The sequence below is a fragment of the Thalassophryne amazonica genome, chromosome 6 (assembly GCF_902500255.1).
Source record: "Thalassophryne amazonica chromosome 6, fThaAma1.1, whole genome shotgun sequence".
NCBI classification, from domain to species: Eukaryota; Metazoa; Chordata; class Actinopteri; order Batrachoidiformes; family Batrachoididae; genus Thalassophryne; species Thalassophryne amazonica.
The window spans coordinates 77,312,760-77,339,528 of record NC_047108.1 but is presented as its reverse complement, the minus strand read 5'-3'; the positions used below and the strand labels follow the sequence as shown (position 1 = coordinate 77,339,528).

General features: G+C 41.3%; 1 long non-coding RNA gene across 1 annotated transcript in view; it reads left to right on the top strand.

The window, feature by feature from the left end:
* LOC117512468 overlaps positions 1–23,554 on the top strand; it is a 28,055-nt gene extending 4,501 nt beyond the window's left edge. Inside the window, exon 2 of the long non-coding RNA XR_004561299.1 lies at positions 22,472–23,554. This is a non-coding gene — a long non-coding RNA (uncharacterized LOC117512468). The remainder of the gene's footprint in view (positions 1–22,471) is intronic.
* Positions 23,555–26,769: the final 3,215 nt, after the last annotated feature.

Here is a 26,769-nt window from a genome sequence, read left to right as displayed (position 1 = left end):
ACACTGACCCTAACCAAATGCAAAACTAGTGAAAAATCAGTCAGAAAATACAAAGAGGGAAAAGATGTCAGTGATCTCCACCTGTAAAATAATTCCTGTTTTGAGGGCCATCTCATTGTTGCTCCTGTAGTGCACCTTTTGCTAATTTCGTTAACACGAAACAACTGAAACTGGTTAACAACACCCCCGCTACTTAGATGACCAGATCAGTATCCCAGAAGTTGAACAGACTTAATGCTGTTCAAAATACTGTTCTCTGATCAAAAGTGTTGCTTTAATTTTTTTTTTTTTTTTGAGCAGTGTGTGTGTATATATACATCTGATATATAAAGCTGAACGAGTGTGTGTGCGTGTGTGTTCTCTATGCACAACCATAGTAATTAAGCAGTCAACACCAAACTTGGTGTGGTGACTGGGGGCAACAAGGGGGAGGTCACTGGAGCCCTTAGGTTGAAAGTGTACGTGCGTGAACACACACACAGTCAGCCTCACGGCCCGCTCAATGGAGCCCTTATTTTCGCAGTTCACGTGGTACTCGGGTCAGGTAAACATCACACAGCATGCCATATATGAGTTAAGGGGTACATTTTTTGTCAGTTAAAATGTACCTGTTGTGTACGGCATGCCAGATCATATGACATGCTATCACCTTTTATCATCATTCATTTGAGTCTCATGAATGTCACACATTGCTCTTTGAAAATTAATGATGACAGCATACACACAGTGCAATGCAACTTAATATACCTTAACTAAAGTGACATGAAATATACAATGACATGGCTAAAATTCTCTATTACCCTTATGTAGAACGGGTAACTCAGTTAGCACACACACACACACACACACACACACACACACACACACACACACACACACACACACACACACACACACACACACACACACACACACACACACACACACACACATCAATCAATCAATCAATTTTTTTATATAGCGCCAAATCACAACAAACAGTTGCCCCAAGGCGCTTTATATTGTAAGGCAAGGCCATACAATAATTATGTAAAACCCCAACGGTCAAAACGACCCCCTGTGAGCAAGCACTTGGCTACAGTGGGAAGGAAAAACTCCCTTTTAACAGGAAGAAACCTCCAGCAGAACCAGGCTCAGGGAGGGGCAGTCTTCTGCTGGGACTGGTTGGGGCTGAGGGAGAGAACCAGGAAAAAGACATGCTGTGGAGGGGAGCAGAGATCGATCACTAATGATTAAATGCAGAGTGGTGCATACAGAGCAAAAAGAGAAAGAAACAGTGCATCATGGGAACCCCCCAGCAGTCTACGTCTATAGCAGCATAACTAAGGGATGGTTCAGGGTCACCTGATCCAGCCCTAACTATAAGCTTTAGCAAAAAGGAAAGTTTTAAGCCTAATCTTAAAAGTAGAGAGGGTGTCTGTCTCCCTGATCTGAATTGGGAGCTGGTTCCACAGGAGAGGAGCCTGAAAGCTGAAGGCTCTGCCTCCCATTCTACTCTTACAAACCCTAGGAACTACAAGTAAGCCTGCAGTCTGAGAGCGAAGCGCTCTATTGGGGTGATATGGTACTACGAGGTCCCTAAGATAAGATGGGACCTGATTATTCAAAACCTTATAAGTAAGAAGAAGAATTTTAAATTCTATTCTAGAATTAACAGGAAGCCAATGAAGAGAGGCCAATATGGGTGAGATATGCTCTCTCCTTCTAGTCCCCGTCAGTACTCTAGCTGCAGCATTTTGAATTAACTGAAGGCTTTTTAGGGAACTTTTAGGACAACCTGATAATAATGAATTACAATAGTCCAGCCTAGAGGAAATAAATGCATGAATTAGTTTTTCAACATCACTCTGAGACAAGACCTTTCTGATTTTAGAGATATTGCGTAAATGCAAAAAAGCAGTCCTACATATTTGTTTAATATGCGCATTGAATGACATATCCTGATCAAAAATGACTCCAAGATTTCTCACAGTATTACTAGAGGTCAGGGTAATGCCATCCAGAGTAAGGATCTGGTTAGACACCATGTTTCTAAGATTTGTGGGGCCAAGTACAATAACTTCAGTTTTATCTGAGTTTAAAAGCAGGAAATTAGAGGTCATCCATGTCTTTATGTCTGTAAGACAATCCTGCAGTTTAGCTAATTGGTGTGTGTCCTCTGGCTTCATGGATAGATAAAGCTGGGTATCATCTGCGTAACAATGAAAATTTAAGCAATACCGTCTAATAATACTGCCTAAGGGAAGCATATATAAAGTGAATAAAATTGGTCCTAGCACAGAACCTTGTGGAACTCCATAATTAACTTTAGTCTGTGAAGAAGATTCCCCATTTACATGAACAAATTGTAATCTATTAGACAAATATGATTCAAACCACCGCAGCGCAGTGCCTTTAATACCTATGGCATGCTCTAATCTCTGTAATAAAATTTTATGGTCAACAGTATCAAAAGCAGCACTGAGGTCTAACAGAACAAGCACAGAGATGAGTCCACTGTCCGAGGCCATAAGAAGATCATTTGTAACCTTCACTAATGCTGTTTCTGTACTATGATGAATTCTAAAACCTGACTGAAACTCTTCAAATAGACCATTCCTCTGCAGATGATCAGTTAGCTGTTTTACAACTACCCTTTCAAGAATTTTTGAGAGAAAAGGAAGGTTGGAGATTGGCCTATAATTAGCTAAGATAGCTGGGTCAAGTGATGGCTTTTTAAGTAATGGTTTAATTACTGCCACCTTAAAAGCCTGTGGTACATAGCCAACTAACAAAGATAGATTGATCATATTTAAGATCGAAGCATTAAATAATGGTAGGGCTTCCTTGAGCAGCCTGGTAGGAATGGGGTCTAATAAACATGTTGATGGTTTGGATGAAGTAACTAATGAAAATAACTCAGACAGAACAATCGGAGAGAAAGAGTCTAACCAAATACCGGCATCACTGAAAGCAGCCAAAGATAACGATACGTCTTTGGGATGGTTATGAGTAATTTTTTTCTCTAATAGTTAAAATTTTGTTAGCAAAGAAAGTCATGAAGTCATTACTAGTTAAAGTTAATGGAATACTCAGCTCAATAGAGCTCTGACTCTTTGTCAGCCTGGCTACAGCGCTGAAAAGAAACCTGGGGTTGTTCTTATTTTCTTCAATTAGTGATGAGTAGAAAGATGTCCTAGCTTTACGGAGGGCCCTTCCATAGAGCAACAGACTCTTCTTCCAGGCTAAGTGAAGATCTTCTAAATTAGTGAGACGCCATTTCCTCTCCGACTTACGGGTTATCTGCTTTAAGCTACGAGTTTGAGAGTTATACCACGGAGTCAGACACTTCTGATTTAAAGCTCTCTTTTTCAGAGGAGCTACAGCATCCAAAGTTGTCTTCAATGAGGATGTAAAACTATTGACGAGATACTCTATCTCCCTTACAGAGTTTAGGTAGCTACTCTGCACTGTGTTGTTATATGGCATTAGAGAACATAAAGAAGGAGTCATATCCTTAAACCTAGTTACAGCGCTTTCTGAAAGACTTCTAGTGTAATGAAACTTATTCCCTACTGCTGGGTAGTCCATCAGAGTAAATGTAAATGTTATTAAGAAATGATCAGACAGAAGGGAGTTTTCAGGGAATACTGTTAAGTCTTCTATTTCCATACCATAAGTCAGAACAAGATCTAAGATATGATTAAAGTGGTGGGTGGACTCATTTACTTTTTGAGCAAAGCCAATAGAGTCTAATAATAGATTAAATGCAGTGTTGAGGCTGTCATTCTCAGCATCTGTGTGGATGTTAAAATCGCCCACTATAATTATCTTATCTGAGCTAAGCACTAAGTCAGACAAAAGGTCTGAAAATTCACAGAGAAACTCACAGTAACGACCAGGTGGACGATAGATAATAACAAATAAAACTGGTTTTTGGGACTTCCAATTTGGATGGACAAGACTAAGAGACAAGCTTTCAAATGAATTAAAGCTCTGTCTGGGTTTTTGATTAATTAATAAGCTGGAATGGAAGATTGCTGCTAATCCTCCGCCCCGGCCCGTGCTACGAGCATTCTGACAGTTAGTGTGACTCGGGGGTGTTGACTCATTTAAACTAACATATTCATCCTGCTGTAACCAGGTTTCTGTTAGGCAGAATAAATCAATATGTTGATCAATTATTATATCATTTACCAACAGGGACTTAGAAGAGAGAGACCTAATGTTTAATAGACCACATTTAACTGTTTTAGTCTGTGGTGCAGTTGAAGGTGCTATATTATTTTTTCTTTTTTTAATTTTTATGCTTAAATAGATTTTTGCTGGTTATTGGTAGTCTGGGAGCAGGCACCGTCTCTACGGGGATGGGGTAATGAGGGGATGGCAGGGGGAGAGAAGCTGCAACACATATATATACGTTTTGAATTCCAGTACATTTTCCATTTATTTATGTCATATAAATTGGCTTTTTCTCCAAAACTAAATGGAATAATTAAATCAAGAAGGTTGCATTTGAATACTTTACAAAATGACTTTTGAAAAAATTACCCTTTTCACCCTGTTACACTTTTTAGGCCCAGTTTGTGAAATGCATCCTGCTGCCTTTCAGCATTGTTGATTTTTGCCAACTGTTTTTGGACTTACTGCTTGGAACGAAAACTTCATGTTAGTGCACTGTGCCTGTTTTTGGGATAACCCTGTGCTAATTCTCTCAGAAAGACTGTTGCCAATTGCACTTGTGCGCCTGACCTGTTGTGTATTTACTACCAAGCCTGTTTTTGCCAGTTGCTAAATCAGCCAGCTTTTGTTTCAGTTACACTTTTGGTACAATAAATCTGTTTTTGTTTGTTTTGTGGTTATCTGCATTGGGGTCCATAGCCAATACTTCAGTTTTATTTCATTCCATTTGGTTTGTGTAGCACATATGCCTAATGACTTTGTCCAATTATGTCCACATGTAATACTGATCAGTGTTAAGATGAATGTTTACTGATATCATGGTATCATAGAGTATTATTCTTTTCACCTCAGGTTGGTCCTTAATTTTGCTGAGGGTATTTGGAATATTTGGGAAGTCAATCATTGTGTTCAGGGAGTGGAAAATGGGATGGGCTGATGGTGCAGGAAGAGTGAGATTGTGGCAGAATGATGAAAATGATTTTCATGTAAAATTCATTTTTTAATTTTTTTATTTAGGCCTTGAGGTTGTATACAAGTTCACTTTTCCCAGTTTTGCACCATAGCCAGCCTATACATAGGGACTGTGAGTGATATGTGGAACAGGGGGCAAAATCTATTTTTCCCATTCATCAGTGATGTGTTCAGGCTCCTCTACTGCTAAATGCTTACATGGACTGACTGTTGGGTAGGGTTGCTAACCTTGACTTCATGGACGATGCTGTGACCTTTGTAGACTTAATAGGTTCTCTAATTGCGGCACTTCAGAAGCTGAGTCGGGTAAGGGTTGCAAGTGGGGTTAGAAGAATCAGAGTGTCTGCATTTGTGATTGTCATGGGTGAAGAATAAGGGTTTCTATGACGTACTGGACATGACCATCAGAAGGTATACATTCATTTATCTTGGCAATGACATTCATGTCTCTGGGTCCTAACTTTTTCATATGAAGACATGCCTAGGAAGAACTTATCGAGTTATGAGGCTTCAAGACGGACGTGTTTGGTGATGCCAATATTTTTGCGGGAGAATGATGGTTCAAGTCTTTAGTGTCCTGCTGCTTCTTGTCTCCCTGTATGGTTGTGGGATTTGGATGCCTAAGGCCTAGTCACACGGCATGTAATGAAGGGTAATGAAGCCCAAACGATAAAAGAAATCTGGACTTTCGTTGGCACCAATTAACCTTTGCACAGCTTCGTTCCTGCAGCTGACACTTCGTCATGATTTTTCAACTGTCGAAAAATTTGAACGAATGCCACCAAAAACCTCAGTATTTCGTTTTGCTGATGTTCTTGACAGTTTCTTATCATTTGCTTAGTTTTAGTAACGTTTGACTTCATTCAGCCAGCTGAATATTTACATACAGTGCAGAAGCCCATTTGTGAGCGCTGCTGCTGCTACTGCGTTCATATACCATCAGGAATTACAGGGCAAACTCAGCCTGTTTGCTTGTTTTTTTAATGTGGGTGGGGTGCCAGCGTCACTGTGTTTAGGCACCTTATATATGCCAGAATTAATCTTTTGCATGGATACAATTAATTATTTTGCCAAAAATAAAATGAAAACCACACTCCTGCCACAAGCAACTGCTGAATTTGAAACAACAAAAAAGTTGTGTATTTTCCGACGGTACATGAATGCAATCCCCTACTGTGTGCGCTTATTATTTTTCATTAAATATAACAATATGAGTGTAGGATCACAGTCCAGGCCTTCTGTACATGTGACATCAGGTAGATGATTCAGATGATTATATAAGCGATGTTCTGGAAGGCAGAATTCACATTGCGGATCAGCTGCAGCTGGATGAAATAACCGCACATGGGGAGTCAATGCGCGGCATTCACACAGACTGATCAGTTTACTGCTCTTATGATATATTCAATCATCTTTACACTTATTTTGTTCCGCCTTTTGACAGTTTTCTGTTATAAATTAATATATATGGCTTACTAAGGTAATACAGTGATATAGCAGCCTGTTTTGTTTTGTAAAAATGAGGCGCCTTATGAATGTTGAGCAAGCGCTTCAGTTTTTTTTTTTTAATTGGAGCAAGACGGAGCACACAGCTCGTCTTCAGTCTGAACCAGACAGTGAGGATTCTGATGATGAAGGAGTTGATCCCTCTGTTGTTCTGGAGGAGCAACCAAAGCAGGTGGATCCACCACAGATCTCCACAGTGGGTCAGATCGTGCGCTTCTGTTTGTGGTTTCTCCAGGACTCAGGTGCTACAGTGGTCCGTCCCAGCGCGGAGTCCTGGAATGCAGAGCAGGTTGCAGACACACACTGCTCAAGCAGTGGCTCCAGGCGCGTTTTGTTTAAAGCCTGGAGATCATTAGCTTTAGTTTCATTTTGTTCCTCTTTAGTTTCTATTGCGCTCTTGATTCGCAGGCTATTCGGTGATGGGAAAAGTCAAAGCTCATTTGTCCACCTTTTCTTGATGATTTGTGACTTTTTTACTTTTTTCCCTTCGTTCAGAAATCGTCGTATGCCGTGTGACCGGGCCATAACCAACAGCTAGATGTCTTTGGAAGTACTCTCTGCAGAAGATCCTTGAGTACCGCTAGAATGACTTTTTGGCAAATTAACAGTTGTTGAGGAAGACTTAGATGAGGAATATCACTTGCATTGTAAGGTAACATCAGTGCTGGCACTTTTGCCAGGTGGCACACTTCTCTAGACATGATACCTCAGTATTGATGACTACAATGGCTGGAGAAAGTCAAGGGGGCATGTATGTTCCTCCTGGCTCTGGCATATATTTTCAAGACGTGGTTCCATAGTGTGGTGGATGTGGCAACACATGGCATCAGTTCATGCTTCCAGACTTGACTTGATTTGAGTCAAAGAAAAAACTTCCCCAGAGATTAAATTGAACACTGATAAATCTGTACTTGGAGTGTCAGCCAGATAATACAAAAGGATGGGGCAAGTCTATATTTTTAAGTAAATAACTAGTATGTACCAGGTGGTCCTGAGCCAAATGTGGGCTGGGCCCATGTGGGAACTCTGAGCAAGCTGCAGCCAAGTGTCCTAGTCTGAGGTCCTATTCTGCTTGGTTCAGAGCTTCTCGGTACAGGCTTGGCAATGGCAAGCAACTCACTCCAGTTTTTGTGTTGATCACAGCAAAAAATGAATCTGAGGTATCAAGAAGAGTTCACCTACCTGATGCACCATATGAGACATCATGAAAAACCAATAAAGTTAAAATTGCCCAATACTTTTTAAAACCAATTTTAATACACCCAAGTCTGTGGTTGAAATGTACACTGGCAGGCAGTGTGATCGTCTTATAAAAAACTATGCAACATTTTTAGGCTTGTTGTATCAACTTAAAACAAGCCTGAAAATGTTGTATAGTTTTTCCTTATATTAAATAACGGAAAAGACATACTACAAGCATAACTTCATATACCTCTTGTCAACTGTGCTTGAAAATTCATGCAGTTCCTGAAGTGGTTATGCATCCCCAAACTCTTCATTGTCTGCACAAAATTCAATGAAGGCTCTATTGTTAGATATTAGAGGATTCATCTTCTCAGTGCAGTATTGATTGAGGTTGCCCCATCCAACAACAATTAGCCAATTAGCCTTTTGTCAGTGTTTTCAGTGAAATCATCATGGCATAAATGTAACACCGTTTAGACCAAACATAGTCTAGATTGAAAAATGTTGAATTTCCCCTTTAAGACAATGTAAGCTATGTTGTAGGTGTTCCATTGCTTACTGACACAATACATCAATAAAACATCATCTTGAAAATGTTGTAGAATGGAAATGTGAAGTTCATCATTGGTGGTTACATTACTCATGGCTAGCATCATGATAAACAATAGGTTAGCTTGCTAATTTATCTACATTTACTTTTTTGGTGGGGGGTGAGTGGTCAGTCTTTGAGAAAATATTCACAATAGCTTGTGAGTTATGTCTGCACAGCAATTGGAGCTTGTTATAGATGCCATTACGGTGTCAAATCTCGCACATAATCACGTTCTTGCCGGGGAGGTCGAGATTTCATTGTCAGTGTACGAGGTCTGTGAGAAAACTATCCGACCTTTTTATTTTTTTCAAAAACGATATGGATTTGAATCATGTGCGCTTGCATCAGACAAGCTTGAACCTTTGTGCGCATGCATAAGTTTTTCACGCCTGTCGGTTGCGTCATTCGCCTGTGGGCAGGCTTTGAGTGAGCACTGATCCACCCCCCTCGTCGGATTTTTATTGTTTAGGAATGGCGTTGTGTGGGGCGCCAGAAGAGGAGGTACTGCTGGCCCACCACCAGAGGGCGCCCTGCCTGAAGTGCGGGCTTCAGGCACGAGAGGGCGCTGCCGCCATGGACACAGCCGGGGTTGACAGCTGTCACTCATCAACTCATGACAGCTGTCACCCATCTCCACTTCATCAATCCACTCCATAAAAGCCGGACATCATCTCCACCTCGCTGCCGAGATATCATCTACCTGTGAAGGTAATTTCTCTGCTGACTTAAACTTAAATAATAGTCTGAACTCTTTTGCAGCCGTTTTCCTGTGGTGTGCCTTATCAGCTGGATTGGCGTTTGGTGTGAACAGCGACGGCTACGCTTCACACCCAATCCAGATAAGTGGTTTAACAGGAGCTGCACGAGTGTGTGATTAGAGGTGGAGGTGACTTTCCACCTTCTGACTGTTTTGTTACTGGGTGTGCACACACCCACATCTCACTGTTTGTGCTCCTCGCCAGCAGTACCAGATCCGACAGTCGGGGACGGTGATCACCTGGGAATTCGGGACTTGGCGGCTCCAGTATTCACCGGGTTCTGTGGCGGTGGAAATCGTGTGGTTCCGGCTCTTCTCAGGACAGACGTCTTCTATTCTCGAGCCTGCCCACACGTCACCTTTGTGTATTGACTGCTATCAGATTCTGTGATTGTCTGTATAATCATTGTGCACATTCACAACATTAAATTGTTACCTTTTGGCTCATCTATTGACCTTTCATTTGCGCCCCCTGTTGTGGGTCCGTGTCACTACACTTTCCCCAACAGGCGGAGCGACTGCCGCTTTGTTCCATGAAATTTTTTTCAGAAACTCTGTCACTTTCAGTCAAGTGAGTATCCGAGAAATTGTTTAACAGCTGGGCATGTTCCAACTTGTGCTGTGAGACTTATAACACGGATGTGTTGTTTGTCCCGCGCCATGAGCGGCTGCGTCCCGACGCGCGAATCCGTCCGCACGTCTTTCATTACAAAATCTCCTTTAACAGTGGAATGTGCCGATAAAGTGCTGATCCCAACCTCTTCTGAAACTTCTCTGCTAGTTACACGACGTCCTGCATCAACAGAGCCTTAAATTTGTTAGTGATCTGCTCGTTTCAGCCTGTCAATGGCCGCTCGGGTGCGCCCTCCCCCGCCGTGGGCTGTTTTTAATCCAGTTTTAATGGTCCTTAATCCGTGTGATACCGATAGAATCTTCACCGAAAGCCATCTGAATCTTCCAAATGGTTTCCATCTGGCTGTCTGGCAGAGTTTCTGAAAAAATTTTCATGGAACAAAGCGGCAGTCGCTCCGCCATTCCTAAACAATAAAAATCTGACGAGGGGGGTGGACCAGTGCTCACTCAAAGCCTACCCACAGGCGAATGACGCAACCGACAGGCATAAAAAAACTCACGCATGCGCACGAAGGTTCAAGCTTGTCTGATGCAAGCGCACATGATTCAAATCCATATAGTTTTTGAAAAAAATAAAAAGGTCGGATACTTTTCTAACAGACCTCGTAAACAAGAGTTTGCGGCAACTTGTTTGCAACATTGCATTGTTATGGAGGTAAGTTCAACCAAAATATGTGTTTAGGTGTTTAACTAAGATAATTGTGAATCTTTAATGTGAGTTTTATTATTAAAAAAAAAAGTGTGTTGTTGTTAAGGTTCTGTGTCGGGAACCAGTTCTTTTCAGTATCCTTAAGAAATGACTCGATCCATCAACATCAATAGCCTTTTTGCTTAATGATTCCCTTATCAGTGTTTCAGAGTGGCCGTTGTTTTTGGGGGTGTTTGTCAGGAAAAGGATCATTTCTCTACATTAATTACAGATCCTGCAGCGGGTCTGTATATTCAGTCATTTCTGCAGCGCGGCTTTGCTTTGAACCTTGATCCAATGAAGAAGTGCTTTGATCTTTGATCTGCTGCTTCATTGGTTCTTTGTTTTATTTCACTTTATCTTAATTTTTACCCGCTAAAACCCTAAAGAGCATATGTATATGTGGGGCCACATATACTTGGCCCCACAAATCTTAGAAGCATGGTGTCTAACCAGATCGTTACTCTGGATGGCATTTCCCTGATCTCTAGTAATACTGTGAGAAATCTTGGAGTCATTTTTGATCAGGATATGTCATTCAAAGCGCATATTAAACAAATATGTAGGACTGCCTTTTTGCATTTACGCAATATCTCTAAAATCAGAAAGGTCTTGTCTCAGAGTGGAGTGATGCTGAAAAACTAATTCATGCATTTATTTCCTCTAGGCTGGACTATTGTAATTCATTATTATCAGGTTGTCCTAAAAGTTCCCTAAAAAGCCTTCAGTTGGTTCAGAATGCTGCAGCTAGAGTACTGACGGGGACTAGCAGGAGAGAGCATATCTCACCCGTGTTGGCCTCTCTTCATTGGCTTCCTGTTAATTCTAGAATAGAATTTAAAATTCTTCTTCTTACTTATAAGGTTTTGAATAATCAGGTCCCATCTTATCTTAGGGACCTCGTAGTACCATATTACCCCATTAGAGCGCTTCGTTCTCAGACTGCGGGCTTACTTGTAGTTCCTAGGGTTGTAAGAGTAGAATGGGAGGCAGAGCCTTCAGCTTTCAGGCTCCTCTCCTGTGGAACCAGCTCCCAATTCAGATCAGGGAGACAGATACCCTCTCTACTTTTAAGATTAGGCTTAAAACTTTCCTTTTCGCTAAGGCTTATAGTTAGGGCTGGATCGGGTGACCCTGGACCATCCCTTGGTTATGCTGCTTTAGACGTAGATTGTGGGGGGGTTCCCATGATGCACTGTTTTTTTCTCTTTTTGCTCCGTATGCATCACTCTGCATTTAATCATTAGTGATCGATCTCTGCCCCCCTTCACGGCATGTCCTTTTCCTGGTTTTTTCCCTCAGCCCCAACCAGTCTCAGCAGAAGACTGCCCCTCCCTGAGCCTGGTTCTGCTGGAGGTTTCTTCCTGTTAAAAGGGAGTTTTTCCTTCCCACTGTTGCCAAGTGCTTGCTCATAGGGGGTCGTTTTGACCGTTGGGGTTTTTCATAATTATTGTATGGCCTTGCCTTGCAATATGGAGCGCCTTGGGGCAACTGTTTGTTGTGATTTGGCGCTATATAAGGAAAAAAGTTGATTGATTGATTGATTGATATGTCTGTGAGTAATATTTACCTTTTTTATGTTAAATCGACCTGTTATTGTTGTGTGTAGGGGGGTTTGGCTGGACATTTTGGTGTTCTTTTCTTTTCTTTGCTCTCCAGGTGGTATGCAAACTGGTTTTTGTCTGTGGAGAAGGTGCTGGCAGAAGAGTCCTTCACCCTCATCAGCATGATTTGCAGCACCTGTGGATGATGCTCACGTGCAAACTTAAAGACTTTCAGCTGAAGCAGATAATGAGATGGCGTTCTGCATTTAAGCCATGAGTGATTCAAGCAGAATTGCCGGGAACTCGACCTTGTGACATTCGTTTGTGAGACGCTGAGGACCGCGCCTGGGTTTGACACATCGTGCCTGTGAAGGCGGACGCGTGAGGGACACATGCTGTCAGCACACATCAGAGGTGATTGATTGTCTGAATAAGTGTTAATAATAATTTGGTATTTTGTTACGCAGTATATTTGAACATTGATGAGAATTGTGCAGCTCGCTTCTCACGGCAGTGGCGTGCGGACTGATGATCCTCCACCTGTTGTGAGAAGCTGCTCATTTACATAAAGCTTAAATTCAGACCTGAATGTGTTGCTGATAGTGTGTGTGCCTTTGAAGGATATTAGTTGTAGCTGTTGACTTACCTCACCTCTTCTATCCTTCACAGAGAGTCAGTTTGTCGTGTCCACCTGGGGGGTGTTTGGCGGTGAATGTGAGTCCAGAAGCGCTGGGCTTCGATCCCTTTGGGCGCTGGAGAGCGCGCCGTCCTTCACTCCACCAGACAAACCCTATTTTATGTTGTACACTGAGTATTGCACAAGAGGGGAAAATAAAATTGTTTTGTTTTTGGAACCGCTTTCTGGTTATTTAGCGCTGGGTTCAGTCAGACGCAGGTCCGCTCCTCAACCCGCGTCGACACATAACAGTTATGGTCTTCTGAAACAGTTGATAGATGTATTTTATAACTTAAAAACAGGGCCAATGCTAATGCGTTAGCATGTCTATGGCATTTTCAGTGTTAAAGTTAGCATTAAACTGAGCTATTATCAAGCCTCCCTCCCCAGCGTGCAAAGGATTCTGAGATACTCTAAAACCGTGAATAATGGTCATGATAACAAAGCCCACACATTTACAGAGAAGTCGTGAGACCTCCACTATCAATGGCGTTGAACACAATCATTGTGTCACATGATCAAATAGATACTTTATATTGGATATCATTTTTCAAATTACAACATTTCAGCATTGAAACAACAATCGAATTGAATCAGATTTTGATGAAGACGGTCAAATGCCCTTTGGAATAATGTGAATCACTTCCGATCAGGTCTGGGACCATGTGTTGGTGCAGTCACCACGTCTTGGGTCAAGGATGGCAACCATCCAGACAGACAACCTGTCCACCCCCACCTTCCAAAAGTAGCTATCGTGCTGTTACACCTAGGTAATGTGGGGATGTCCCCTTGGCCTTTTCCTGTTGCTGATGTCCTCAACATTGACACACCTGTATACTGGATCATGCCCAGAGAATATCGCCAAAATGCAGTGGTTGACATTGCCTCTCAATGCACATGGTATGACTCACCTTAGTGTCCCTAAGTGACCGTTCCTTTGATGCAGTCATTCAAACAGTATCCAAGGATTACTGCTCAAAAGTATCTTTTATACCTATCATTGACATTATGCAAAACTGTCATCTAATGAAATAGTTTAAACACCAGCTGTCAGTGGTACTAATTACCCCTGCCACAGCCCGAAAGAACATATTGTACTCGTAAATGTCTGTGTGTCTACTCCCATGATGAAGGATTCGTCAGCATTAGGGGACATGGTCATTTCCGACATTTTAGCATCTGGTGGCTTAATACGGAAATTAAAAGAGGAGGGATGTATTACCTCACTGAGTTTTGATCTGCACTAAAAGATCAAATTGGTCATTCAGATCTGATGAGCAGGACTTTGAGTTTAAATCATGTGGGATTCCAAACAGGGCTAGGCATGAGTGTCTTTTTTTAAAGGAACCGTAATGGAGGTCTGCAAGTGATTACTGTTGTTGTTGCTACAAATCCAAATAAACAAAAAATAAAGAAAGAAAGATCATTTCACTCCAGTGTTGGTATCATTATCTAAGAAGATTGTCATCTTTATTTTTGGCTTTATGGGATAAATGATATTTGCCTGGATAACTGATGCTACCTCATCAGTTAAACTGTATTTTCTTTTCATTTTCTTTCTTTGTTTCTCTTTCTTACAAAAAGAAGGTTTAAAGGCAAGTGTTTGTTTTTGTGCTGTACTACCGCTATGGTTACATTCTGTTCCCACATCCTCACAAAATGGATGGTGCTAGAGGTTTTGTAATATACATATACTTGTGTGTGTGTGTGTGTGTGTGTGTGTCATTATTGGCAAACCTGAATTTGCGTTAAATTATTTGAAAGATATTTAAAATTAAATGTAAAAGGACAAATGTTTTGTCATCAGAATATTTTAGAAAATGTCCAGCATTATTTAAGAGTAGCAACAAAAATCAGTTTCACATTGTTAAATTTAACAAAGGTACAGTCATAAAATGTATGTGTGACAGTTATTGACTCACTTTGATGTCTTTCCACAAATAATCACTTCCACAGTTGCTTTTCTTTAGACATCAGGGGATGGATACGTGAACATTTCCAAGTCACTGAATATGTCTTGGACTTCATTTACATCAATCATTAAGAAATGCAAACAGTATAATACTTCTTGGCTTCTGTGGGCGTGATTGGAAAAACTTCACATTATAGAACTTTTGTCTGATCTTCAGCCACAGCATCATATAAAATAATAATAAAAAATCAAATCTAGACTTGAGTCTTTCATGTTGCTTCTGGCAAACTAGAGCTGAAATTTCATAGGTTCTTTTTTTAATAGTTCTTTGTTCCACTCCACCATGGAGCTCTGCAATTAGTGATGCAAGAAACTAAAGTTGTGCTATGCACATTCTCTGCGTTCACATCCACAGAAGCCTATACGAGGTCTATTAGAAAAGAAACCGACCTTTTTATTTTTTTAAAAAACTATATGGATTTGAATCACGTGCGATTACATCAGCCAAGCTTGAACCCTCGTGCGTATGCGTGAGTTTTTTTATGCCTGTCGGTTGCGTCAATCGCCTGTGGGCAGGCTTTGAGTGAGGAGTGGTCCACCCCCCTCGTCGGAATTCCTTTGTCTGACTTCTTCCTGAGAGACTGGCGCTTTGCTTGATCAAAATTTTTTCTGAAACTATAAGGCACATCCAAGTGGACACCATTCGAGAAATTCAGACGGTTTTCGGTGAAAATTTTAACGGCTGATGAGAGATTATGGAGTGTTACTGTCGCTTTAAGGACTGCCCACAGAGCCGGACGGCGCGCTGCACCCCAAGCCGCCGTCGTCAGCCTGTTTCAAGCTGAAAACTTCCAAATGTAAGCCTCTGTTGACCCAGGACGTCGTGAGAGAACAGAGAAGTTTCAGAAGAGCTCGGGATCAGCAGTTTATCCGGACATTCCACTGTTAAAGGAGATTTTGTAATGAAAGACGTGCGGACGGATTCGCGCGTCGGCACCCAGCAGCTCATGGCGCGGCACCACAGCAAAACACCTCCGTGTTGATAACCATTCGTAAGATTCAGGCGGTTTTCGATGGCTTTCAGTCGAGTGAGTATCCAAGAAATTGTTTAACAGCTGGGCATGTTCAAACTTGTCCTGTAATGCTTCCAACGGAGGTGTTTTGCTGTGGTGCCGCGCGATGAGCGGCTGGGTGCCGACGTGCGAATCCGTCCGCACATCTTTCATTACAAAATCTCCTTTAACAGTGGAATGTCCGGATAAACTGCTGATCCTGAGCTCTTCTGAAACTTCTCTGTTCTCTCATGACGTCCTGGGTCAACAGAGGCTTAAATTTGGAAGTTTTCAGCTCGAAACAGGCTGACGACGGTGGCTCGGGGCGCCGTCCGGCTCTGTGGGCATTCCTTAAAGCGACAGTAACACTCCATAATCTCTCATCAGCCGTTTTCAATTGAAGCAGGTCTGTGCAGCACAGCATTACTGCATATAAGTCTGCGCAACACGGCGTTCCTGTACACAACCAAAAACTGAGTGCGTCAGCTGGAGAACATGAGAACATGATCACACAGCCCACAGCACCTGTGTGTTCAGAACAGGGAATCGAACCTCAACTCAGAAATCCAGAAACACAACAGAAACAGCAGGTTGGTCGCTCTCTCGCTCTCTCTCTCTCTCTCTCTCTTAGTGCAGCAGATTACAGAATATTTACAGGGGAATCTTTCAAATGGTGATACAAGCACCAAATTCAACACAAATAGTCCTGAGACATTACTCTTTTGATAAAGCAGACTATCCACTCGATTTTTCAATAGGCAGCCAGGTAAGGGTCAATGAAGAATTACACAGGGATCAAAATTAAAAGATGCTCCAATCATATTGAAAACTATACCACATTATTCATCCAACCATAAAGATTCCAAAAAGGTATAGTTTGGACTATCTTTGACTGAATGTTATGAAGTTATGGGGCAAAAACGGTGACAAAGCTAAAGTTGCTCCAATTTTGGTAAATAGTGATGCAAATTATTGGTTGAGGTAATAGGATTAATAAATTAAATAGATTTGACCGTGTTGAATGTTTACTGTCCAAAGTAAAGGTCAAACAATGTCAACGTCCATTGGATTCTATGGCACATGACATATGTTACCCTGTAACATGATAACTAAGTACGACACATGGTGCAAACTATTCCTTTTTAAAACCCTATTCACTCAACCATTAATTTGCATCACTTTGTGCCAAAATTGGAGCAACTTTAACTTTGGCCCCCTGTACAAACTGAGATTGACCGTTGGTACCATTTATGCTGTTTTTACCCCATAACTTCATAACATTCAGTCAAAGATAGTCCAAACTATACCTTTTTGGTATCTGTATGATCAGAGGAATAATGTGGTATATGTTTCAATATGATTGGAGCATTTGTAAATCTTGACCCCTGTGTAATACTTCATTGACCCCTACTTGGCCGCCTATTGAACAATCAAGTGGATAGTCTGCTTTCTCAAAAGAGTAATGTTTAAAGAATATGTGTGCCAAATTTGGTGTTTGTATCACCATTTGAAAGATTGTTTCAGTTATCTGCTGCACTATCTCTCCGTGTCTGATCGAACCTGTGACTTTAAAATAAAAGCGCACTCGCAGCTTGTCGGTGCGCTCATCAAACACCCTGATCGATCAGTCTGATCAAAGCTGAAAAGAGCTGTGACTCTTTAAAATAAACGCGCATTCGCTGCATGTCGGTGTGATCATCAGATGACCTGATTGATCAGCTCTGATCAAATCAGTGGACCAGATCGGAGCAACCGGAGGTTTAAAAGTTTAACAAGCATTTCGTTCAGGGCAGCCTTTACCACAGCCAGACTCAGCAGCATCTGTACACAAAGAAAGTGATCCACCAAGACCAAAAAAAGAAAAAAAAATTAATAATAATAATAATGTGAAATGACTCTGTTTTTGAGCAGCACCACACCTGCAGGAGAGAACAGAGCGCACTTCCACAGAAGCAGAAAATATCACTGAACTGACGTAATGGCAGCATGGTACACGCGACTGTGTGCACACATTAAAACGTGAACACACGCAGCTGCAAGTATGAACGAATACTGAAAAAGGCTGAGTATGTGCGCATTTCGGGCGTATTTAAATGAAACACAACGCTGCAATGAGCAGCTCTACGAATACGCCAATGTGAAAAGGGCTTAATGTGGCGCATTTGCACACCACACATGATTTGAACATTGATAGAATGAAAATGTTTTCTGTTAACAGAAACAAATTCATGATGTTATGGCGCCTTTATAGCAAAATGTGTGCAGTCAGTAGCTCCGATTACATTCAGAAAACAGGCTCTCGCTGCAAAATGCGCTCTAATGTTGGAATGTACCTGATGACATTTGGAAGATTGCGGCTCAGCGCAAGGTTGACTGCCACATGACTGACCGATCAGTCAATTCATGCTGGAATGCCCCTGATGCCAGGAAGCCCAGCTGGTCAGCACCTGTGTCTGCAGAGACAACCCCTTGGTCCACATCGTATTGCGCTCTGGGCCGACCGCAGTTCTGTGTGCGCTTCCAGTCACAGTGGCCTCAGTAACCAAAATCAGTTTATGAGCCAATATGCTCATTTGGAAATAAATTCTTGTGTTCCCTGAATACACGCTCACTTCAGACTGCACTATTTGCAAGGTGCTCTAACAACGCCACTGTTAGTGCCATTTTGTGCATCACTTTGCGCATGCTTAATTGCAAACGTGGGCCTATAATGTTCATCAGTGTGTCTCTGATGTGCACATCACTCTGATGACTTCATGTTTTCACCCTATTAACAGCTCCCTGCATCACCTGTACATATCGGAGATGGCACAATAGCTGTGGAAACGTGCGTACGCCAGCCAGGATTTTTGCATGACGCACTGCACATTTCCAAGCTCAAGTCACTTTTGATGCATCTGCACTTGACGTGGAGACGGGCGTACTATCCTCTGTTGTGTGGAAACAGACCACAGAGTAATCTGATGTGTTTTTGGAACAGATTTCTCTTTCTGTTTTCAGTTTCCTGTTTCTGTCACTTCTGCAAAGTCAAGACAGTGTGTGATTGTTCTTGGCAACAATTGCTGAGGTACCCTTCAGGGTGTCCAGCCAATCCATTGTCCACTACAAATTATGGTGAAATTAACAGCATTTCACCCAAAAATTCACTGTCAAAACAGGGTAGCTGGCTTTTTTTTTTTTTTTGCTGCCATGAGCAAAAACAAAAGTGTGACCAGTGAAATCAGACAAGTTTAAGGACACCACATTTATCCAGGGCATGGTTAAGGCTTTTTTTTTTAAAGATGGAATCTGCTTTGCTTTGGCACATTTCTAAAATTTGCATGAGCATGACTGCAAATAAAGCACTTAAGCTCAAGACCAGAAAAATCCTTACATTTTCACACTCCGTCACAGCATGTTGACATGTAAAATAATCAAAACTCTATAAGCATACACACATTCATGACCGCATACCGACACACTTCCTCATTTACAAAATGGCCATGACACTTGAGGTTGTGTCATGACTGCGTCTGTTGTGTTGAGGTCACAAGGTGTTGACAGAGAGGAAAGGGGAGCGCTCTTCAAACACATCCACAGGCAGGTCATGCTCTCCGTTATACTCTGCCGGGGGCCACATTTGTTAATTCTCCAGCCTCCAGAACCATTTATTTAAGCGCAGATGATGACGAAGAAACTTGAGAATGGCCACACAGACCTGTGTGCACATAAGCAGAAACACGCCCCATGTTGCATAACAAATGATAGCACTTTAATTGCTGAGCCTGTTTATTTACTCCTGGCTGTAATGGATGACCATCTTCTGCATGGCGACCAACCAGTGTGTAACTGCTCCCACAGAACTGGACACATTCTGTACAATTTTAAAGTTGTCTTTAAAAAGCAGAACTCATTGACTGCTGTTGCTGGCGTTAAAGGAGAATTCTATTTTTATTCATTTTTTAACCCCTGGCTGATTTTTCGATTGTTTTGGATTAAACATTTTAGTCGGGGACTAAAAAGATTTTAATTAGTCCAGCATTAATTTGATAGTTAAAACTGAAGAAGTGTACACAGCAATCAGAAGACACGCTGAAATGTCATTAGATGTGTTGTGAAGCACGAACCATTTAGCTGCAGAGGTACGTGTGCATACTTACCTGAGAAAATGTTTGGAACAGTTTTAAAACCTCTGATTAGGAAGGCTGCTCCTTACCTCAGCATTCGTTTGCAGCAGTTTAGCAAAAGCCCCAAGTAAGTCTATAAAAGTCAAAAACTGAGGAGCATTTTTTTATTTCAACATGTTCATTTTTTTAACCAATGAAGAAGTAGTGAGGACTATTTTGAAATGCATGGCCAAATATTCAGATAATATTAAAAGTACAGATGAGCTGATGACTTGAGTGAAGTTAACTGGTTATTGCTACAAAATCAATGTGTTGCTAAAAGTTGCTAAATAACATGATGTTGTGTGATGACATTATCGTGCTGGTGTAGAACTCTATCTGTGAAAAAAACTGGTGAAAAGAATTATTTGAAATATATTAGTTTTTTTATTATTACATTTTTGCGAAGGTACTCAGTTTTTTTCACTGATCGTTTAGCAACCATTACAGGTTTCACAGCGCGCCTTTATACTACTCTTGCCCATGATCCAACAAATAGCAAAAATGAGATGAAATAGCGAAAACGAGATGAAACTTACATAATCCAGTTTTTTCTTCTAAAATCCATCCATTCATTTTCTATACTCACTCACTCCATCAAAGGTCATGGGGTCCCGGAGTCTATCCCAGAAGTCTTAGGGCATGAGGTGGGGTACACCCTGAACAGGATGCCAGTCAGTTAGGTGAATTGGTGATTCTAAATTGACCTTGGGTGTGCATGCATGTGTGTGAATGTGCTTGTTTAATTTTGTAGAAAAAAAGCAGATCACAGACATGACACAAAACTAAAGTCATTTCAAATGGCAACTTTCTGGCTTTAACAAACACTATAAGAAATCAGGAAAAAAAATTGTGGCCAGGGGTTGTAGACAGACAAGCACATTCACACACATGCATGCACACGAAAGGTCAATTTAGAATCACCAATTCACCTAACCTGCATGTTTTTGGGAGTGGGTGGAAGCCGGAGCACCCGGAGAGAACCCATGCAAACACTGGGAGAACATGCAAACTCCACACAGAAAGGCCCAGGCGTGACATTCTTGCTGTGAGGCAACAGTGCTACTACTAAGCCACCATGCTGCCTGCCTCCCAACAGGCTGGCTTATAAAGTGCAGACCTGGCAACTTGCCTGAAAATGAAAGAAAGGAGCTGCACCCTCGGCCTGATAGCTGTTCAACTTTTAACAAAAACAAATGCTGCCTTGGCTTCAAATTTTTACCCATGACAGAACACAATCAAACAATTTTCCAGCCATAATCACTACAAATGCTCCATTTAAAGAAATTTGAATATTCTTGAAGCCGTTAAAACTACAAATACCCGGAAATTACCATGTACTATCAACAATTTTGAGAATCCGGATGAAATTTTTGAACAGTGCAATAACTGGATCCCGATTTCAAATCTGGTGCCAATGGTGGTTGTAACTACTACGTTATCCAAGTTTGTTTAAGATTGATAAAGATGGATCAAGAAGTTACTATGATGCTTCAAAACCTGCCCTGATTTGCTGTTTGGGCATTCTTCTTCATTGTTTAAGAAATAGAGGTGCCGTTCATTTAAAAAAAGAAGTTCTTATCAGCATTGGATTTTTATGGACTGCTAGAGATCAGTGCTCAGGTCCGGCACTGCATTCCTAATCAGTGGTTTTAAAAATGTTCTTTACATTTGCACAGATAAATATGCACGTGTACCTCCGCAGCTAAATGCTCCATGCCTCCAGACATGTCTAATGATAGTTTTGTGTTTTTGGTGACCAGGAGAAGTATTTTACTGCAATGTTGTCCGATTGCCCTGCACACATTCTTGGTTTTAATGATCAAACTAAATACTGGATGGAGTCAAATCTTTTTAGTCCCAGATTAAAATGTTGAACCCAAAACAATCTAAAAATTCCACTTTAAGTTGGTTTTTGTCAGGTACAGTCACTCCTATCACAACAGTTCCCACAACTTTTCCTGTCCCAAAATATAAAATTTGTGTTATCCTCTCGGTGAGCGACGGTAATGTCTTCAGTGATTGGCTGTCATGTTGAAGCTCAGCCGATGAGGCGCCTTAGTATACGAGGCACACATCACTGGGGTTTTTTTTTTTTCTCTCCGCCCCCCACAACCTAACCCTCAGGAAACAAGCGATTCGTTGCTGACTGCTATGAAGCCACAATAACAGACACATTCCAAAAGTTGTTTTTTTTTTTTTTTAAATAAATGAGTACTTGATGTTTGGGCTGCTGCCAAGTGCATTTAGAGCAACCTTAAGGAGCTCTGGAGGCTCGCCAGACATTCATAGGTACTAAATGGTCAAAACTATAGCTAAGAAAAGACATTTGATATGCCTTTGTTCATTACCAACAATGGCGTTTTAAGATGGAACCTGCTAACAAGATCAGATGCTGAGCTCAAGTTGTTCTTTACCTCTTGCACTAATTTATTTCCTCACTGTTCTTTTCCACAGCTGCTGGTGCAAGATGTTTGAGCCCACCACCATAACTCGCTGGCTACTGATATCAAATACACTCACAGTTGCAATGCATGCTGGTAAAACTGAGTACTGATCCAGCAATTCTCCACAATACATTGTGAGAGCTATAGCAATGTCCTATTCTTTATTAAAAATATAACAGCCCAGTGAGGACCATTGTGTAGAAATGTCCCTCAGCTGGGTGTCAGTGGTGCTTCCAGGCACTGGCGAGGGCTCTGCTGTCATCATTTCCTGACCTGTTTTCAATAGACTGGTTGCTGGATTCATTTTACAGCGCTGCAGAGTTCTGGCTTCACATCAACCAACAATCACTCCACCACTGTTGACAACTAATAAGGCTAAGATGAGCCAGTGGAACAAGATGTAAACCCACGTCAATCCTGGACTCATTTATGATGGCACGAATGTGTTTACTCCTGCAGCTAAATATCGGACTTCTGTAAATATCGCAACGTGGACCTCAAAATCCACAGACCTTCTCGGAGTACAGTGCCAAAGGAAATGTCCCTGTCTGCTGAAACAAATTACTGAAACGTGACTACGTATGAATCACCCTGATGTGACGCTACCCGGTAAACCGCTCCAGTTAGTCATTTGTTTGACTGTCTCCTAGGTCTTGCGGCACGATCAACAAGAACAGGCAGATTTGGTCTGAAGATACCTAAAAGTTGGAGGATCAGCTTACACTTTTCCTAAAATCTAAACCTTAAAGGAAACAAGGCTGACCTCAAATCAGCTGGCTTACTATATGAACAGTCTGTTTATTCATATCTTCTTGTGTTCTTTTAGCCTGCTGTGCATTTGTTTAAAGAACCAGTATCATGTTCTTTTTGGGTTTCTACATCCAAAACAGTTTTGAGTGCCACTCTTATTTTTTTTTTATTTGCATGTGACTTACTATGCCATTGACCAATATATTATTATGTCTGTTTGTTAATCCTGTGCATCTGAGTGGCCGATCTCTTTATGTTGAAGTGACTTTCAATCCAAAGTACTGTCAGTATTTTTCACTATACTGAAGGTTGACTTGAAGTGACAGTATGTACAATAATGTTGTGTTTCATTTCAACAGTTTAACATTGTGTGTTTTGCCCAAACCTTGTGTACAGTTTTTGTACAGTGCATGTCTGCTCTTATGATTGATGACTGAATGTTTGGAGTCATAGTATTTGCGCTTAACTTCTTCCACAATCTTTTGCAGTGGTCAACTTGTTTCAGTTGTCTGAATAAAATTTGTTTTCACAAGACCTGCAACATGTGTTTTATCAGAAAGCTAATAATGTGAATGTTGACAGCCACAGTATTATTGGTTAATATGAGCTCAAAAATGGGTATTTTCACAAGATTATAGTTTCACCACCAGTTATGGTGACTCCCAACAATAGACTCTTGCACTGCCCAAGAAAGAATTCGTCCAAGTTTTCATGGTCTACCAATTCTCTCTCTTTTTCCCTTCTCTCTACTGTATCTCCTTCATTTGCTCGCTCCCTCATAAACTCAGCCAGATGTTTCTCAGTTTCTTCCTCGGGAAATGAGGGGTGGAGGTAGGGGTAGCAAGTGAGGTACAGTGTGGGAGGAGGGGAACCAAGACTACAGCTTTCAAGTGTGTGCTGCAGCAGCAGCAGCATCCATCTTTGCTTGTGAACAGAGATCTGCTGTCACTTAGTACTCACAGTTACTGAACAGTTTCACTAACCCAGGTAAAAAAAAAAAAAAAAATGTTCCCAGAACATTACGTAAAACATTTGCTGTACGTTCTTATGGATGGTTTTCTTGACGTCCTCGCAGTGTTACTAAATACGTTATGGGAACATTACAAGAAAATTTAGAATAACCCAAGGAGAATGTGATAAGTATGTTCTTGCAAGGTTATGGATGTTCCTGTGTGGATGCTCTTGAACCTTATTGTAGCATTGCATTGAAAGTTGGGGCCAAGCTTTATGTAACCTTGAGGAAATATCTGTGCAGAACTAGAATGATGATGGAAATCCTATATCATGTTACAAATAGATTTTGCTTCCTCGTGTGGTATAAATAATCCAATATCAGTATCCTAGCCATGGGTTCAAAGAGGTTACCAATTGATAAAGTCCAAGGCTACTACGTGAAACTGGTACATAATATTTGGGATTGATGTTAAGAGAATAAACAATTGGTAGTTCCAGAAATATTTGTGTGGGGCAGGAGATGTCACACAACACTAAATACTATTTACATCCATTATTACCACCAGAATCATTTTTCTCCACCTAAGTGTACTGTAACCATTTGCTTGCAGTGTACCCCAATTTTTTTTTTTTAAATAGCTCCATCCATTTTTTAAGTATTTCAAATATTTTGCCTCTAGAAGTGCCCTCAAATATTTCTGGAACTGTGCTTAAATAAAGCAAGCAAGACACTTTTAGCCAAATTAAATTTTTAATACCAAGTCGCCGCGTTGCATAGTGTTGAACTTTCCGACTCGGCTCCCGGACCGTGGTTCAGGAGCATAGGGGAAAAACTCTGTTGTCCTCCAGGGCTGAACTTGCTTCAGGCTCAACAACCCAATTAACTCTGCACGGCAGCCAGTGAACAGACGGGCGGACACCTCTTGCCCTTCAAAACCTTATATTTATTTACAGCATTTATAACCGAACACTTCTTCCGGTACTGATATTTCTCTCTCTGTCTGCTGACCTGGTCTAGTCCACTCTCATCTTCTCCCGCTCAGCCCGCACACACACACTGATGTCATCATAGCGCACAGAGTTCTCTCTTAAAGGGATACACTCCTGACGCGTTAGCTGCTCTCATAACAATAGTCTTAATTCCCAGCTTCATGCAGCTTGATTCTCAGGGAGGATGTTTTCACATGATCTGTACATTGATGCAAAAATCATACGTCTACATATTAAATATACATAGATACATAAGCTCATGTATACATAGTACATACCTAGCTTTGTTGGTTCCAATATAGAAAGACGGCGATCACGACAGGCTATGACAGCATTTATCCTTGCAGCTGCTGTTTGATTTCTTGTGCATGCGCAAAGCTTACCAGCAGCATGCTGGTTTCAACGCCTAAAGTTCTCCCGTTGCTCGCATGGTGTCGCTGTGGCGCACTTGTTAGAGGCCTTTATTAAAAGCCAAAAAAGCTCCAGTGTGTTACAAGAGAACACAAAAATATAGAATATAAAGTCAAATGTCTATAGCGATTTGATCTAGAACTGGGTAATCGTGACGAATAATTCACAGGTCCACATACATATAATTTCATGGTAAAGAGAGCTGAAATGTTCCAACAATGTTCTTGGGATAGTATTACTAAGAAATGTATAAAACAACACAAATTTTCAATAACTTTGAAACTTTTCAATTATTTAAAATCATAAGCAAGCAAGCAATTTAGACAGCAAAGAAGAAAGAAAAGACAGAAAGACAGCCAGTTTAGCCAGACAGACAGACAGATGTACATACAGATCAATCAATCAATCAATCAATTTTTTTTATATAGCGCCAAATCACAACAAACAGTTGCCCCAAGGCGCTTTATATTGTAAGGCAAGGCCATACAATAATTATGTAAAACCCCAACGGTCAAAACGACCCCCTGTGAGCAAGCACTTGGCTACAGTGGGAAGGAAAAACTCCCTTTTAACAGGAAGAAACCTCCAGCAGAACCAGGCTCAGGGAGGGGCAGTCTTCTGCTGGGACTGGTTGGGGCTGAGGGAGAGAACCAGGAAAAAGACATGCTGTGGAGGGGAGCAGAGATCGATCACTAATGATTAAATGCAGAGTGGTGCATACAGAGCAAAAAGAAAAAGAAACAGTGCATCATGGGAACCCCCCAGCAGTCTACGTCTATAGCAGCATAACTAAGGGATGGTTCAGGGTCACCTGATCCAGCCCTAACTATAAGCTTTAGCAAAAAGGAAAGTTTTAAGCCTAATCTTAAAAGTAGAGAGGGTGTCTGTCTCCCTGATCTGAATTGGGAGCTGGTTCCACAGGAGAGGAGCCTGAAAGCTGAAGGCTCTGCCTCCCATTCTACTCTTACAAACCCTAGGAACTACAAGTAAGCCTGCAGTCTGAGAGCGAAGCGCTCTATTGGGGTAATATGGTACTACGAGGTCCCTAAGATAAGATGGGACCTGATTATTCAAAACCTTATAAGTAAGAAGAAGAATTTTAAATTCTATTCTAGAATTAACAGGAAGCCAATGAAGAGAGGCCAATATGGGTGAGATATGCTCTCTCCTTCTAGTCCCCGTCAGTACTCTAGCTGCAGCATTTTGAATTAACTGAAGGCTTTTTAGGGAACTTTTAGGACAACCTGATAATAATGAATTACAATAGTCCAGCCTAGAGGAAATAAATGCATGAATTAGTTTTTCAGCATCACTCTGAGACAAGACCTTTCTGATTTTAGAGATATTGCGTAAATGCAAAAAGCAGTCCTACATATTTGTTTAATATGCACTTT